This window comes from Psammomys obesus, unplaced genomic scaffold, assembly GCF_907164565.1.
Source record: "Psammomys obesus unplaced genomic scaffold, mPsaObe1.curated_primary_1811, whole genome shotgun sequence".
NCBI classification, from domain to species: Eukaryota; Metazoa; Chordata; class Mammalia; order Rodentia; family Muridae; genus Psammomys; species Psammomys obesus.
Window position 1 is genome coordinate 1,423,708 of NW_026592510.1, and position 18,157 is coordinate 1,441,864.

Sequence of the window (18,157 nt, forward strand, 5' to 3'; positions counted from 1 at the left end):
AAAGAAAGAAAGAAAGAAAGAAAGAAAGAAAGAAAGAAAGAAAGAAAAGAAAGACAACACCAAAACAATAACAAAAAGTTTATCAAAATATTAATCAGAAAGGGTTTTCCTGGCTCTTAGTTAATGCCTCTCACCAATCAAACATCAGAGGCATGCGGCTTCTGCCTGGTAACTCAACACCACGATGCTGCCTGTTAAACTGATAAATTTGCTAAAAAGAATGTTTGCCTCCCTCTACTATATGACTCTCTTGGGTGTCCTTTTCTAAGAGGAGGAGCCAGGCTTCCAAGAACCTAGGGGGCAAGGCAAGGAAGGCCAGCCCAGAGGAACTGAATCTCCCATGTGAGCGTACAGTCTCGGATCAGGCCCCTCAAGGACATAGAGTCATATCCCTTCTTAGAAGCTGCCTCTCTACTCACGTCAGATAAGGGAGGAAATCAAAAAAGGTCTTTCCATGAAGCCAAGAGCCTTGGTGGGGGAGGGTCTAGATGCTCTAGGATGTGTTCTCCAGACACACCTGACTTTGGCATCCAATTCAGAGCTGAGACAGCCCAAGCAAACACAAGTGGCATTCCGGAAAATCAACTGCCACTAAACAAGAGTTTCAGAAAAGCACCAGCTTGGCAGCGTCTGTAAGAACCACTGAAGATGTGCAGCAAGGGTGAAAGGGGTGGTTTAAGACGAGAACATATGCTGGGCACAGTGGCACAGACCTTTAATCCCAGCACCCATAAGGCAGTGACAAGCAGATTTTTGTGTGTTCAAGGCCAGTCTGATTCACGCAGTTAGTGCCAGGCCAGCCAGGGCTGAATAGTTGAGAGCCTTTCTCAATAATTTTAGGGTCACACCAGGCACGACGGTGCACACCCATAATCCCAGCACTCGGGGAGAGGCCAGCGGATCTCTGTAAAGCCAGCTAGGTCTACAGAGTGAGTCTGGGACAGCCAAGGCCACACAGAGAAACCCTGTCTCAAAACAAAACAAAATTTTAGGGTCAGTGAGAGGACTTAGCTGGTAAAAAGCAATTGAAACCAAGCCTGACCACTGAGTTCGATCTTGGGAACTCACAAGACGGTGGAAGGGGAAAACCCTCTCCCAAAGGTTATCCTCTGACCTCCCCACTGTACTGTGGCATGCACATGCTCGCACACATGAATGCATGTTCGCACACACACACAAGTAATTAATGTGATAAAAATGTTTTAAAGGACCTGAGTCTTTGAAAAGAGCTGGCGCTGAGGCCAGACTTAATGTCTCAGTGGTTCTCAAGAGCTTCCACTCCTTACTGAGCACTTTGGGCCATTGTGTAAGGCACTATCTCTCTTTCAGTTACTTAATCCTTGCAACAGCCTGTGAGGCCAGCTTGCTTATCCATCCCTGACCTGCAGACGAGGGAAAACTTCGGAGAAAGGGGTTTGGAGGAATGCTATCAAGATCTGCCTCTGCAGATCTGAACGCCTGGCAGGAAAGGCGGGTTACGAAGGCCCCCTAGACTTGTAGGAAAACTCCAGGCAAGAACTTAAAAAGTCAAGACCAGTAAGGGAGGGAGGGACTTGGCCACTGGGGTAAGGCAGGAGAGATGTGGACGGTTCTGACTGCAGGACCATCCTCGGGGATCTAAAGTGGTGACGTGTGGATTGCAGATTCTTGTAAAGTAACGGATCTCCGTGGGCATTTGTTAGCAGTACAATCAAGGGCTCGCTACCTCCTGGGCTCTGATTCTTTTGTTTTAAGTCAATGGAGAAATACCTGGGTCTGGTGCTCGTAAGTTTTTAGGTTAACTTTAAAATGAGGATATTAAGCTGGGTGATGGTGGCATACGTCTTTAATCCCAGCACTTGGGAAAAACCCTGTCTGTGGGCAGGGGAAGGAGGAGTTTTGATATTGTGGTGGCTCATACCCGTAATCCCAGATGTAGCGGCAGGAAGATCAGGAATTCAAAGTCCTGTCTAGCTACATATGGGATTTAAGTCCAGAGCCTGTATCAAAAAATATATAGAGTGAATACTTCATAAATTTGCATGCCATCCTTGCACAAGGGGCTGTGCTCATCTTCTCTGTAATTCAGGTTTTTGTATATGCGCTGATGAGTCCAGCACTCTATCACCTTATAACAAAGAGAAACATTTTTCTCTCTCAATGGTTCTCCCATGAGACCCACCCAGACTGATCTCAACTCCTAGAAATAAAATATGTGATTCTCCCACCTCTGCCTCCCTAACAGCCAGGGCCCCAGGCGCATGCTCCCAACCTACACAGATTTTCACAGGGATCCAGCTAGAGTGTAGGAGCACCGTTTGTTTCATTTTCATTGTGCTTCATGTTTATGATGACTTTCTGTTTATGATGAGTCATACTGGTTTCTCATTTGTAGTAACTGTGTGTAAAGTTCTCTTCAAACGTGAATGCATTTTGTAAGTTACTTGATGTAAAAGAAAACTGGTTATATGGGAGTTGGGGAGATAAAAAGCAACCTAAGGGAGAAAGGGGTTTGTTTCATCTTACAGTTCCAGGTATTATGCAGTCCATCGCTGTGGGGAGGTCAAGGCAGGAACTTCAAACAGCTGGCCACATCACACCCACAGTCAAGAACAGAGAGAAATAAGTGCACGTGTGCTCGCTTGCTTGAACATTTTGGGACCCCCATGTCTAGAGAATGGTACCACCCATACTGGGCTTGACACCATTCACATCAGTTTACTAGGATAATCTCCCACAGACATTCCCACAGGCCAACACAAAGTGGACTGTCCCCCATTGAGACTCCCTTCCCAGGTGACCCTAGGTCGTGTCACTCTGACAATGAAAATTATCCACCACATGGGTAGTTTGAAAGATAACAGGACTGTAGTAGGGTGTGTGTTTTTCCTCCCAGCCCCAACCCCCCAGAATAATGACCCAGAAGACTCAAAATATATTTACAAAAACCTAGGCCATATAGATAAGCTCTTCTCTGGCTAGCTCATAACTCGAAATCACCCATTTAGACTAATCTGCAGTCTGCCACATGGCTGGTTACCTCTGCTCAGGTACCATGAGTTTGTCCTTCTCACATCTATCTGGGCAAATCTCTCATACCTGGCTCTATCCAAGAATCCTTTCTGCCTGCCAGATGTCCCACCTTCTATTCTACCCTTTCCAATAGGCCGTAGGTTTGTTTTAATTGACAGGCAATGCATGCATACACGACTCAAGATGTTCTCTCTACAATGAGCTGGAATGCAGGAAGAAAACACGTTTTTACATACGACTTTTGCCTTCCAACAGCCTCGTCACTCTCAGCCATGGGTCTGAGGTGCATGCCACGGAGTTTGTGCTTAGAACTAAAAACTGAAATTAAGCTACCATGACCTGTTAATTAACATCACAGATCAACCTGGCTGTACTAGAATTTTTAGGAGCCTTAGAAAATTAGACCCTTAAGGAAGGGAGATCCCAGCGGGCTGAAGAGCTTGGGATGGAGTGTGTAGATCACAACAGGATGAGACCTTGTCACTTTTCGTTTTAGTCTGCATCTTGCCTATTAGGACTAACATGAATCAATCAACCGGCCTTTGTAAATGACAACGTTTAGTTTTGTTGTTGCCGGTTTGAAACAACCATGCACTTGTGTGTGCAAGTGCATGTATGTCACATGTGTGGAGGCCGAAGGACAGCCTTGAGCATCATCCTCAGGAACTCCATTCACTCCTTTGGGACAAAGCCTCTCATTATCCTGGAGCTCAACAGTTAGGCTGAGCTGGCTGGCCAGAAACCCCAGAGATCTGCTGTCTCTACCTCTCCAACAGTGGAATTACAAGTGCCATTTTATGTGGGTGTTGGATCAAATTCAAGGAGTACGCACTTTATTAACTGAGCCATCTCTTCAGTCCAGACTGACTACTGTTAACATTGAACTTAAATTAGCCTACGCTGTTGGTTGTTTTCGTTTTTTTTTTTTTAAGATTTATTTATTATGTACATAATGTTGTGCCTGAATATACACCTGCACGCCAGGAGAAGGCACCAGGTCTCACTATAGATAGTTGTGAGCCACCATGTGGTTACTGGGAATTGAACTCAGGACCTCTGGAAGAGCAGACAGTGCTCTTAACCCCTGAGCCATCTCTCCAGCCCTATCCAACTCTGTTTTTAGGGGAAGGTGGGAACTGAGATCTTGTTTTGTTTAATGTGTGGCATTAGCCTGTTTATATGCCTGTCCATGGAAGCCAGGGGTCAATGTCAAATGTATCCCTCTGACTCTCTACCTTGGTTTTGTTTTGTTTTAAGATAGGGTATTAGTTAGGGTTTCTATTGCTGTGACAAAACACCACATTGAAAAACATGATGAGGAGGAAAGGGTTTATTCAGCTTACAGTTCCACATTGCTGTTCATCATCAAAGGAAGTCTGGACAAGAACTCAGACCTGGCAGCAGCCTGGAGGCAGGAGCTGAGGCACAGGCCATGGAGGGGTGCTGCCCAGGGATAGCACCACACACCACGGGCTGGACCTTACCCCCTAACCCCTCACTGATCACTAACTGAGAAAATGCCTCATAGCTGGATCTCATGGAGGCATTTTCTCAACTGAGACTCCTTCCTTCTGATGACTCTAGCTTGTGTTACATTGACACACAAAACCAGCCAGTATAGGGCCTTATTTAAAGTTACTATTGCTGTGATGAAACTCCATGACCAAAAGCAACTTAGGGAGGAAAAGGTTTATTTGGCTTACGGTTCTACATTACTATTCATGATTGAAGGAAGTCAGGGCAGGAACTCAAGCAGGGCAGGAACCTGGAGGAAGGAGCCAACACAGAGGCCATGGAGGGGTGCTGCTTACTTGGCTTGCTCCCCATGGCTTTCTCAGCCTGTTTTCTTATAGAATCCAGGGCTCAGTGGGCTGAACCCTCCCCCATCAATTACCATTAAGAAAATTCCCCACAAGCTTGCCTATAGTCCAGTCTTACAGAGGCATTTTCTCAGTTGAGCTTTCCTCCTTTCAAATGACTTTAGTTTGTGTCAAGTTGACATAAAACTAACCAGCACAGACAGGATCTTCCACTAATGAAAGCCCACTAATTGGCTAGACTAGCTGCCCAGAAAACCCTGAGATTTTCCTGCCCCTGCCTCCAAGGTGTGCACCAACATGCCAGTTTTTACATGGTATATTAGTTACTTTTCTATTGTGATCATAAAACATCATACTCACAGAAAAAAAAAAAATGTATTCATGCTTACAGTCTCAGAAGGATAGGAGTCCTTCACCATCATGGCAGGGAAGCATGAAGGCTGACATGATGACTGGAACAGCACGTTGAGAGAGCACATCTTAAACCAAAAGCAGGACACAGAGAACACACAGGAAAATGGCACAAAGCCTTCAAGCTCTCAAAGCTCACCCCCACTGACACAATTCCTCCATCAAAGCCACACCTTCCAAATCTCCCAAACAGAGCCACCAACTTGGGACCAAGTATTCAAATACCCAATACTGTGGAGATATTCTCACTCAAACCACCAGACATGGGTGCTGGGGATTAAACGTAGATGTATACGCCTGCACAGCAGGCACTTTGCCCACGGAGCTGCCTTCCCAGACACAAGTCATCTTTATAAACTGTATTAGCAGTGTGGCCCTGGGGGGAGGGGAGGCAGTGGGCATCTAGTGAACAAGATCTTAGATATTGCTCACGTCTGCCCCACCGAACATTAGCCACATGCTGAGATCCTTTCCTGGTGATCTGGTCTTGAAGGTGGAGTTCCAGAGGTGGAAGTAATGCTTCCATGACCCTATAGGACCTTTCTTCCTGTTTCTCTCTGTTCTCTGCCACTTGAGGTCACAGCATAAGAACAGCCACCAGAGAGGGGACTGGGTGCACCCTTGCCCTTAGACCTTAGACCTCCCACTCTCTCCAGAATGGTGAAAAATAGACTCAGTCTACAAAGCATTAGGATAGCCCAAGCCAGCTGAAACACACGGAGACTGTGGCATACACACAGCCTGCCCTGACACCAGCTCCGCTGACTGCCACTCAGGGTTCTGCTCCACAGCAGCTACCTCTGCTGCTGCTGGCCTGCACCACACTCCATCTTCCAGAGGTCTTAGGACCCTCCTAAAGGTCGGCTCTTCTGCCTTTTTCTTTTATTTCTGATTTCCTTTTTGAAAGCTAGAGTAAGATTGGCTGCCCCCTTCTCATAAAGACTCTTGGAGGGCAAGAGAATGGCTCTTGTCATTGGGGAATGGGCTTTGAGTTTTAAATGCTTAAACCAGGCCCAGTCTCCCTCTCCCTCGCCTTCTCCCTCTTTCTTCCCTCCCTTTATCTATCTATCTATCTATCTATCTATCTATCTATCTATCTATCTATCCATCTATACATTGCTATCTACCTCTATCCCTCTCTGTCTCTTCCTGTCTCTCTCTTTCTGCTTGTCTGCCAGATGTAGAACTCTCAGCTCTCTCTCCAGCACCACGTCTGCCTGCATGCTTCCCACCATGATGATAATGGACTAAACATCTGACACTGTAAGCCAGCTCCAATTAAATATTTTCCTTTATAAGAATTGCTGTGCTCATAGTGTCTCTTCACAGCAATAAAACCCTAACAAAACAGTCATCCTGAGTTATATAGGGTGTTCAAAACAAGCTTCTGCTGCATGGCTCAAAACTAACCAACAAAACAGCCAGACTGTTTAAGAAAAGTCAGATTTTGAGAAGCTGGAGATGTGGCTCAGTGCTGGAGCTCTTACCTAGTATGCAAAAGGTCTTGAGTTTGGTTCCTAGGACAGGGAGGAAATAAAAAGGATAGAAGGAGGGAAGGGAAAGAAGGAGGGAGGAAGGGAGAAGGAAAAGAGGAAGGGAGAGATGAGGGAGGGAAGGAAGGAGGGATGAGGAAGAGAAGAAAGGAAGGAAGGAGGGAGGGGAAAAAAGAAGAAAGGAGAGAGGAAAGAAAGAAAGCAAGACTTATGAGGGAGGGTGAGAATAAGGAAACAAATGAGGGCAGGAAGGAAGAAAGAAAAGAAAGGAGGGAGAGTGGAAGGAGGGATGGGGAAGGAAGGAGGGAGAGAGAACAGGAAGAAAGGAGGAGGAAAAAATGGAGGGAGGGAAGAAGGAAAGGAAAAAAGGAAGGAGGGAGGGAAAGAGGGAAGAAAGGAAGTGAGAGAGACAGCAAGGGAGAAAAATAACAGCCAGGCTTTGCTACCTTCCTGCCACGTGCCTTCTTCTTCGGAGGGAGGCTGTCACAGAAGCCAGAAGCAGAAGCCAGGTGGCTGGCCAGCAAGGAAACAGCCACTGCCAGCCATCCCAGCTTCCCTGGGGGACGGACAGTTCTCTTTGTGCCCATCAAGTTTTCTCACTGACTGGTATCAAGTGGGCCCTGGGTCAGGAAGTCAATAACACAGAGGTTCTCAACCTGTGGGTCTCCTACGGGCCATCTGAAAACACAGATATTTACATTCTGATTTATAGCCATAGCAAAAGGACAGGTAGGAAGTAGCAACCAGAATAATTTTATGGTGGGGAGAGATCGCCGCAACATGAGGCACTGTATGAAAGGTCGCAGCACTAGGAAGGGTGAAACTACTGCAACAAGAACTTGAACCGTATTACGGAACAGACCTCACTACACCCCAGGGGATGCGCCTCACAGTAGGATGGCTAAAGAAGGCACAGAGGAGCAACTTGCTCATCTTATCAGTGGAGGACTGAGGTCCACAAGTGGGATTAATGCTTACACTCTGGAGAAGAATCCATATTTTGACCTATATTTATCTATAAGAAGGTTTAGGTTTAAAGAGCCATTGAGGAGCTTAGCTTTAGTCAAACAGTGTTGATGAGCAAATATATAATTTCCTGCTCCGGCATCCCTCTGATTGTTTTCTTCTGGAACCCCACCTTTCTTCTTCTGAGGAACTACCCCCCCCTTTTTTTTGCTCTAATTTCATATAGATCTGCTGATCAGAAATTACCAGTATGTACCAGAGCTGGGATTTGAACCCAAGGAACCAGACTCCTGAACTCATTTCCATAGAAATGGCCCTAGCCTGCTTCCTAATGTCCAGATGAAACATTTTTCATCTACACATCATTTGAGGTTTATTATTCTAAATAGCGAGATAAACAATAGCACTTCTTGGCCTTCCGAATATCCAGATTCAAAGAACACATTAGTTAAGATGTAAGGTCATGAAAAATGAAAGTTCTTATCTCATAATGGGGTGAGCTTCAGTTTCATTTCAGTTTTAGGTTCTGTTTTTCAAGAGGATGCTGACCTAATTGTCCTGGGAATATCAATTATGAATCAAGAAGTATATTATGACTTAATTGTTCGTTACACAAAGATGATATGGTCCCGTCATTCGCTGCATGCTTTCCCTCTATCTAGAGGATATTTAACTAAGCAATCAGGGATATTACCTAGCCCGGCTGATGCAAGCGCAGCCAAGCCAGCCTGGCAATAACACTCCACAGCCTGAGCAAGGTTGGCTGGGAGTGAGCACACAGCACTTAGCTGGCCCTTTTGGGTGTGTTTGCAGATACATTTGCAATTTCATGCCCAGTTTTCAACGTTAAGCATTAATCTGAAATGGGACCTGAAACATCAATAAAGTCTACATTTTGCCCCTTTTAATGAAAATGCCAGATATAGATTTAATGCGAAACTAAACATTTGGCTCAGTATGTTCTACTCCAGTAAATTAGCTAGTGTTTGTCATTTTTTTTTTTTTTTAAACACCAGAGGTTTAATGCCTCATTTCACATGGTTTTGTTAGGGGCAGATAGAAAGCTGATAAACAAGCCATTTGTTCAATTACAGTAGCCCGTCGTCACACTACTGAAGTTCCACCTCAGAGCTCATTTCCTTTACAAACTGTCTTGGGAGCTGAAGTGGCTCAGCCCCTTTTAAGCGTTTGGCTAAAGTGCAACCCTGGCAAGGTTGCTTTCTCAGATGTCCCAGACAAGTGCCGGATGGCGTCCCCAGAAATGACTCTGGAGGCCCAAGAGTGAATGCTGTACCAGCCAGCCCCTCCTGTATGCTCTTCAGATGGATTAGCCCCTGTGGGCTGGAGGCCAGCCTGGACTACAGAAAGAGATCTAGGCCAGCTATGTTATAGACCATTGTCTCCAAAGAATAAAACAACAACAACAATAATAATAAAGCATTATCCTCACCATGGCCTTGACAGATCCATGTAACGACTCCCAATTTGGGAACCGAGACCCAAAGATGAAGCTGTATAGTCCACAGGGGACAGACCTCAGATTAAAACACTGTTACTCCCACTGGCATGTGGAGACTGCCTTTCTCTTCCCTCCTCAGATGCGCAGTATTTGACATGCAAAGGGGTTATAAATGCCACCTCTTCCAGGAAGTCACTTCTTACAGTCTGCCATTGACTGTACTGCCCATGTGTTTTTATGTCAGTGTATGCCTAAGTCCTAAAGTATATCTAATTATGCCTAAGTATATCTAAGTCCCCACAAAAGACAGAGCTACCCCTTAAACATCCTCACTGTATAGCAGGATTCTCCTGCCAGACGTACTCAAGAAGCATTTATTGGTATCTTTGTAAAGCAGATAATTTTCAGTATTTCCAACCAAAGGATGTCTACCACAGTCAAGGCGGCAAGCCTTGCAGGAAGCCTGTCTGGGTTGAAGTCTCGCTGCATGATCTCAGGAGAGCAACAATGCCTCTCTGGGATGCAGAACTCTAACGGCATGAAGTGCAATAGTAACTACTTCAAAAGGTTGTCCCAAAGTCCGATGGCAGAGGAGCCAGAGAGTGGCTCAGCAGTTAAGAGCACGGGCTACTCTTCTAGAGGACCCGAGTTCAATTCCCAGCACCCATATGTCAACTCACGACCGACTGTAACTCTAATTCCAAGGGATCCAGTGCCCTCTTCCGGCCTCTACTGGCACAGCATGCCTATGGTACACAGATAATAGATACAGGCAAAACACTCAGACATATAAAATAAAATAGAATATCTTTTTTTTTTAAAATAGAATATCTTAAAAGTCCAATGGCAGAGGCACACAGAAGCTTGAGCTAGTGCCTGACGTGCAGGCAATGCCTGATGGACATCAGCTATTATTTTCTGGGAAACTTTGTAATTTTGCTGCATAGGCAAGAAACACTTGGTTGTTCATGACTTTTTTTGTTTGCTTACTTGTTCATTGCTGACCTAGAGTCTCCTACAAGTCAGGCTGGCCTTAAAATCACTTAAGTAGCCAAGAATGCCGTAGAATTCCTGATCCTCCTTCCTCCATCTCCCAAGTACAAGTCTGTGCTAGTACCCCTGGCTGATTGTCTATATTGTAAAAATTGGAAATGGAAAGTGGGATATTTAGTTTGCCTGAGTAACGGCTGAGCTAACAAAGTTCAGGGGCCATTTACTGATGACCTATTACATAAGATCGTTGGGAGGGAAGTGACTTAGGACAGGTCAGGACCAGGTGTTGGCAAGCCCTGGACTTAGCACATGGCTGGAGCCTCTAGTCCTCAGTGCCAGTCCTGTGTACTAACAGGAGACTTTTGTGGAGATATTAGAGCATACAAATCCTGCTTTTTCTTCTGATCATCTTGCTTCCACTTTCCACGTGCTGGAATTACAGGTAGAGTTGTACATTCTGGGTACTGAACCAAGGCTTCAAATGTGCTAGCAACCGAGCTACACCCTCACCCGTGAATCCTGTTTCTGAAAATGACTTCTCAAAAGCCTACATCCTCACTGACACAAGCGGCATGCTTTGCAAACCTGCTCAATCGGTGTGTACCAGAGACTTGCACGGCTCAGAGAGCTAGCCTGCTAATCTCAGAAGCTGGTCTGGTCATTGTTAGAGACCAGCAGCAGGAACAACAGATGTGAAGGCTCTTTGAAGAGGTGACAAAGCTTATGGTTCACGGAGGGCAGGTGCTCAAAGTCCCGCTCCTAAAACCCATAGGAAAGCTCAGGGCCCAGAAGCTAAAGGCTTTAATAAGAGGCTTAGGAGTGACTTCCAACCACAGGGGGCCATAAAGAAGTTTCCATCCAGTCCTACTGCTGGACAGCAGCATCGCCTGTAGGGTTGGCACCACCCACAGCCTCAAAGCCATTTGTAACTACAGTGACCAGGAAGAGATTTGTTACCAATTGTAGACATGTCAGAAGGGCCATGTCAGAGTGGAGTGCCAATGGACGGTCTATGTTCTAGAGACTGACATTTTATTTTGACATAAAGTTTCATATTTGCATTTTACTAAGCTAAGTATCTTCTTCCTTCCCCCGACTCCTGCTAACACACACACACACACACACACACACACACACATACACACACACACACACACATGCCCTAAGTTCTCAGCAGCAGCACACAGGCTTCAGTGTCTTTACTGGGAACCAAAGATGTTGAGATCATGAAGGGTCAGACTGTCACCAGCTGTTCAAAGTCACCTAGGGCTTCATATTTGCAGGGCCATTAATGGACATCCAAAAAAACATCATCTACATTTTTTAAAATTCTGAAATAGACTTTTACTAAGTTACTCACACTGACCTCGAACTCATTCTGCAATGTAGACAGGCCTCAGGTTTTTAATTCTCTTGTCTCCGCTCTCCGAGGAGTTGGCATATCATGCTTTGCTTCCAGGCCCAGCTTGGGTCTGTACCTTGCAGTTGTATCACATAAGATGACTCTCTGTGTACTGACTAAGGCCCTTCCAAAGCGCCACTGAGCAGCCAGGCTTCAGGGTGCCCTCTGGCTCTAGGAATATTTCCAGAGATTCTGGCATTAGCCCAAAAGAATATGTTTTTCCTAGAGCAATGTCTTATGACCCAACTTGGAGAGTCCCAGGGAAAACAAAACACCATCATTCTATACCCCTATTTCCCAAACTATTTTCACAGGAAATTAATTCTAGAACAAATAATGGACCCCACATAAGCAAAAGCTTCTACAACTAAACAAACTTTAGAGATGTTGTGTTAGGTGAAATTAATTGTATTTCTCTATTCTAAAGGAGTTCACAAAAGCTTTCAGGTGGTCGGGTACTATGTAGCTATCCAAAAGAGAAAATGTGCCAAGTTTCTGGTGTTTAGTTCACCCCTAAATCCTTCATTTCCCACATTTCACACTCTCAGAATCTAACCTATTTTATTATTTTTAAGAGACAGTGTCTTGGGTCCAGTGAACTAGCTCAGGAAAGCCTGGCAACCTGGGTTATTTCCCCCAATCTCCCAACCAGCCAGCCTCCTCTCCCTTAACTTGACCTGTTTTGTTGATATGGCTAAGTTAACTGATTCCTGGAACCCGGAACCCACATGGTAGAAAGTGAGACCTCCTACCAGGTATGAACTAGCCAGACAAACACACGTGCACACACACACACACACACACACACACACACACACACACATACACATACACACGTACACATTTCTTTAAAGAAGACACAAACAGAAAGATTACATATTTCATTGCCTGGACTAGCTTCTAACTCCTAGGCTCCAACAATCCTCCTGCCTCAACCTTAGAAGCTGGACTATAGGCACGGACTAAGGCACTTGGCTTAGAGTATGGTATTTCTCACAGTTTTTATGGAAACTTTTCTAAGCTTGAGACTTGGGGCTCATCTTCCGTTTAGACTGTTGAAAGCCATGGAAAAAGGCTGCTTCCACTTTAACAAGGTAAAGGTGGACAGCCTACAAAACCAGATTTTGTTTGCCTATCAAAACTGCAAAGGAACCAAGGGAACTGAATTCCCCATCACAGCAAGCCCTTCCAAGGACAGACAGTGCTCATTAACCGTTTCTCTCTGGGCAGACAACGAGAACAGATTAGCACCATAAAGAGGTGGCTCAGGCAGTAAAGTGCTTGCTCTATAAGCAGGAGGGCCTGAGTCTGAACCCGCATACCTACGTGAAGAGCCGAGCACAGAGGCGCACTCCTATGATCCTAGCACTGCACAGATAGAGACAGGAGGGTACCGAGGAGCTTGCTGGGCAGCTAGTCTTGCCTGGCTGGTGAGCCCCAAGTACAGTAAGAGACCCTGTCCCTAAAATAATAATGTCACAGAGGAAGACACGTGACATCGACCTCCAGGCTTCACGCACACACTTGCACTCACGTGAAAATGTGTACATGCATACACCATACATACATACATAAACAAATAAATAGTAAAGGCTGGGTTAGAAATACACAGATTTGGGGGCTGAGAGGATGGCTTGGCAGTTAACAGCTCTTCCTGCTCTTGTAGAGGAACTGGGTTCCATTCCCAGCATTTACACGGCAGCTCACAACCACCGGCAACCCCAGTTCTAGGGGACTCAATATCTTCTACTGCCCTCCACCAGCTTGTGATGCACAGACACATATAGTTAAAATAAAATTTAAAAAGCTGGGCAATGGGGGTGCACACTTTTAGCCCCAGCACTTTGGCAGACAGAGACAGATGGAACTCTGGAGACCCAAAACAACAAAAAGAAATACACAGATATTTTTTACAGACCCAAGAGGAAACCCCATCTGTTTGCCAGCGCTTTCTGTTGACCTCCTGTCTTTGTTACTTTTTTCTTTCTTTTTTTAAAAAATTTATTCATTATGTTCTGTTTTATTTATTAAAATTTAATAAAACTTATTAAAATTTAATAAAAATTATTAAAATTTATTCATTATGTTTTAAAAAATTTATTCATTCAGTGTTCTGCCTGCTTGAATGCCTACACAACAGAAGAGGGCACCAGATCTCATTATAGATGGTTGTGAGCCACGAGGTGGTTGCTGGCAATTGAACTCAGGACCTCTGGAAGAACAGCCAGTGTTCTGAGCCATCTCTCCAGCTCCCGGTCCCCGCTACCCCAAATTGACAAATCAGAGAAAGATTTGACCAAATCTTTTTTAGGCGAAGCAGCTGTTTGTTTTGTTCCGTTTTGTTTTTGTGTTTTGGTCACTCTGGCTGTCCTGGAACCCACTATGCAAACCAAGCTGGCCTCCAGCTCCTGACAGAGAACACCCGCCTCTGCCTCCCAAGCGCTGGGATCAAAGGCGTGTGCCACCACACCCTGCTTCTTAAGTACTTCTCCATTCCAGCGATAAAACATCCCTACCGAGGCAACTTGTAAAGAAAGCATTTAATTGGCTTTAAGATTTCAGAGCATAGCTGGGTGTGGCGGCTCACGCCTTTGGTCCCTGGGGCAGAGGCAGAAGCGGACGGTCCTCTGCAAAGAGTTCCAGGCCAGCTTGGTCTACATAGAGAAACTTTAATGCCCATCCCTAGTGACACACCTCCTCCAACAAGGCCACACCTCGTAATGCTTTCCAAAGACTCACCAACTGGGGACTGACCAAGTATTTAAATACTAGAGACTTCTCGGGGACATCTTGCTGTAAGCGCCATAGGCTCTGTCTACTTGGTGCCCATGAGTGGTACACCTGAGACCTTCTCCGACCTGCTACAACCCTGCAAGCATTTGCCGAGGAGTGAAAACGGAGACGGTGTACCTAAATCAGCATCCTCCAAGACCTGTGTGGAGGCAAGACAGTGCTTGTCTGCGGGGGCACGAGGGGGCTGTGCTCAGGGATGGACTCCGATCGTCTGCTGCTGGTTAGGGACAAAAGGCTCTTTGGGGCTGAAGATCGAAAGATTGTTCAGTGGAAACGGGAGAGGGGGCCTGACCGCCGCCTGGCCTCTGGACCCAGAAGTTTAGAATTTGTCTGCGGATGGGGTGCTGGGGAGGGTTGTAACGACCTCCCTGGATGTGAGCTTTGCTTTTTAGCAAAAGGGTCAAGACGAGGGGAGGAGACTGGCAAGTAGGAAGACTGGGGAGAGGTAAAAGTGTAGCACAGCACTGAAGTCAGGAGAGCTGGCTCTAGGGTGGAAGCCTTAGTTCCCATGGGGACAAATGAGAGGAGGAGCATCTTCTCCTGAGGCCTGTCGCTAAAATAAGACTTGACACAGTTCTCATAGAAAGCTGTCAATCAAAGGCCGATGGAAATCCGGCAGCTGCGCAAAAGGCGCTTTCCCATATGAGGTTATAAAATAGTTTTTACCTAATGTGCTGGCTAATTTTATGTCAGCTTGACGCACGTCAGGGTCCTCTAAGAGGAGGGAACCGCCCACTTCAGAAAATGTCTCCCTAAGAGCGGGCTGTAAGCAAGCCTGCAGAGCGTTTTCTTAATTAGTGATTGATGTGGGAGGGCCCTGCCCATTGTAGGTGGGGCCACCCCTGGGCTGGTGGTTCTGGGTCCTGTAAGAAAGGAGGTGGAACTGGCCATGGGCAGCAACCCTTGATGGCCTCTGCATCCTGCTCCTGCCTCCAGGTCCCTCCCCTGCTAGAGTTCCTGTCCTGACTTCCTCCAGTGATAAACTATGGGTGCACAGGAATAAGACCCAATTTGCTTTTGGTCTTGTGCTTCATCACAGCAATAGTAACTCTAAGTAAGACACCTAATGAGCATTTACTTTCTCGTTTTCTGTTATGACCTCCATATATATATATATATATATATATATTTTTTTTTTTTTCTAGGAAGCTGAGTATTCATTGCCAGTTCACAGGATTCTCATGGGGATGACCTTGGCTCATGCCTTCCATGAGGACACCTTGATAGCCATCATAGCTGATGTCTGAGCTATTGATTAGGCCAGGGATGGATGAGCATGTTCACCAAGGTGGTCCAAATGTGTTTGGAGAAACTTCTCTCTCCTGAAGTATCTAAAAGTGACAATTATGAAGGGAAATCCCCTTTGTGTTTGAAAGAAGGAGGAGCTGAGTGGTGATGATGACATTCTGAGAACACTGTTTAACACCTGGGCCACCAAATAATTTAACTTAATACACTTATTACAACAATTAATACACCTAAGATTTTTCTACCAAACCAACTTGGTATTTGACAAAATTCTATCTTTATAGTTTCAAAATATAGTTCAAGAGAAAATGTCTGTGTCTTTGCGGTAGACAGTGTTGTAGAGGAATTTTAATCCAGCAATAGCAAGGGATAACATCCAAAGACCTTCCAGATCTATGTAATCCAATGGAATGCAGACACACTCTGGATTACTGTATGATCGGGCTGGAATACAGACACACCCTGAGTACACACTTTTTATCCCAAACAATGAAGATAAGGTTAGGTAGTAGAAGTAAGCCAGCCAGGTTTGAAAGTGGCATCTAATTGAGGGGCAGAAAAATTGACAAATCAGAGAAAGAGTTGACCAAATGAGTCAAGATAGGACACACTCAACTCTCACCAGAATAGACAGGAAAAAAAGAACTTAAGAGAGCAACACAGAGGTGGGGGGAGGCAGTTTCACCCAGACAGTTGTACATAGACAGGTTGAAGAGAGAGAACAAGCCAGACACAGGTGAAGGCAGGATGAGCCAGAAGATTAGAACATTGCTAGAGTTAGTTTGAGGCCAGGCAGAACAATTCTGTCAGAAGCTGAAAGAAGCCAGTTTGAAATAGTCAGCTTGGAAAGGAGTTTGAGCCAGCCAGCCAGAGTTCAGAAAGATCTGGAAAGGGTGAGCTTATTCAGCTGTAAGTCTCAGAGTCTGAAAACACTTGTTAGATTGTTAGGCCTTGTTAGATTGTATGGAGGCTAGAAGCTTCCAGGACTAGGCCTAGGTTAGCAGATGGAGGCAGTAAGCCTCTGAAATGACAATTATGTCTGGTGAATAAAAGTTACTTGTTTGTTTGTTTGTTTGTTTGTTTGTTTGTATAGCTTTGGCTGTCCCAGACTCATTTTGTAGAGCAGGCTGGCCTCAACCTCATAGAGATCCACCTGCCTCTTCCTCCTGAGTGCTGGAATTACAGGCGTGTGCCACTGCACATGGCAAGAAGTATTTTTTAAATTAAAAAAAAAACCCTACAGATTGGGAGAAACTATTTACAAATATATATGATCAGATACAGTACCTGAAATATTATTATATATGCCGTAGTAACATATATAATATTATATATTACATATATAATATATAATATAATATACATATATAATATATGTAATATAGAATATGTATATATAAACAACAAAACACTACATTTGTTTTTAAGTGGGTTGAGAATTTGACTAAGCATTTCTCTACAGATGACATAGAACACAGATGCAAGCAGCAGAAAGATGTTCAACTTTATGTCATCAGGGAAGTACAAATCAAAATCACAATGGGATACAACTTCATACCCACAAGGATGCTTGTACCCTGATGAAGGAAGATGGAGAGGTTGAAACCCTCCAACATTGCCAGTGGGAATGTGAAAAAGGTGTAGCCACAATGGAAAACAATTTGGAGGTTCTCCAAAAAAAAAAAAAAAATACAGAATTATTTCATGGCCTAGTGGTTCCACATCCTCAATGTGTACCAAAAATTAGTGAAAACATGCCATTAAATAAGTTCATGTATGTCTATGACATCACTGTTCCTAACACCTAACAACTGGAAACAACTAAAAGCTTGGACAATTCTGGGATGGATAAGAGACATTTATACACTCACAGGATGGAATCAAGCCATCAAAAGTATGAAGTGCCTACACTCTACTTATATACTACAATGTGATGAACGTTGAAGGTTCAAGGCCACAGTGAGCAGGAGTGGGCGGGGATAGGGCAGGGGCTGAAAGGGACACAGTGAAAAATGACTGCTTGGTGGCTTGCATTTGGAGCTGTGGTTACCTGCATAAAATCTCTCCAAGTTGAGCCTGTTATGGAAGGCGGGGGGCTTGAGGGGCTGCACCCTTCCCTGAGGCTTACCAAGAATTAGTCATTGATGGGAAAGGGAAAGACTCTCTCTTTTACCAGTGCAGCCACTAGTAAGGTACCTGCATTTTTGTTAAGTAGCCCAAAAGAAACTCATTGGTCATGAGGGGGAACAAAAACCATCAAAGTAGAAGAGGGCCTATCGAGGCAAAGGAAGGGAGGGGAATCAGTGGGAATGGGAAGGAACCAAGAAAGGGTAATGGGGTTCAATACAATCAATACATTATGAACAGGTATCTCAACGTAAGGCCATTATTGTGTATAATCAATATGTGCTGAATAAGCATTAAACTAAAAACAATTGGTCTAGCTAGAAAATCTTGAAAGTGTAATTTATGAATTCTGCGGTACAGTTTTCATGCTTAGATAAACTATTTCAAGAAGCATGAAAGACAGGCTGTAGTTTAGTGGCAGACACCTTGCCTA

The 18,157-nt window shown here is 44.9% G+C and overlaps 1 non-coding gene across 1 annotated transcript; it reads right to left on the reverse strand.

The window, feature by feature from the left end:
- Positions 1 to 1,993: 1,993 nt before the first annotated feature.
- On the reverse strand, positions 1,994 to 2,099 carry LOC129682035 (U6 spliceosomal RNA). Its single transcript, XR_008720908.1, has one exon. It is a non-coding gene; the product is annotated as a U6 spliceosomal RNA (small nuclear RNA).
- Positions 2,100 to 18,157: the final 16,058 nt, after the last annotated feature.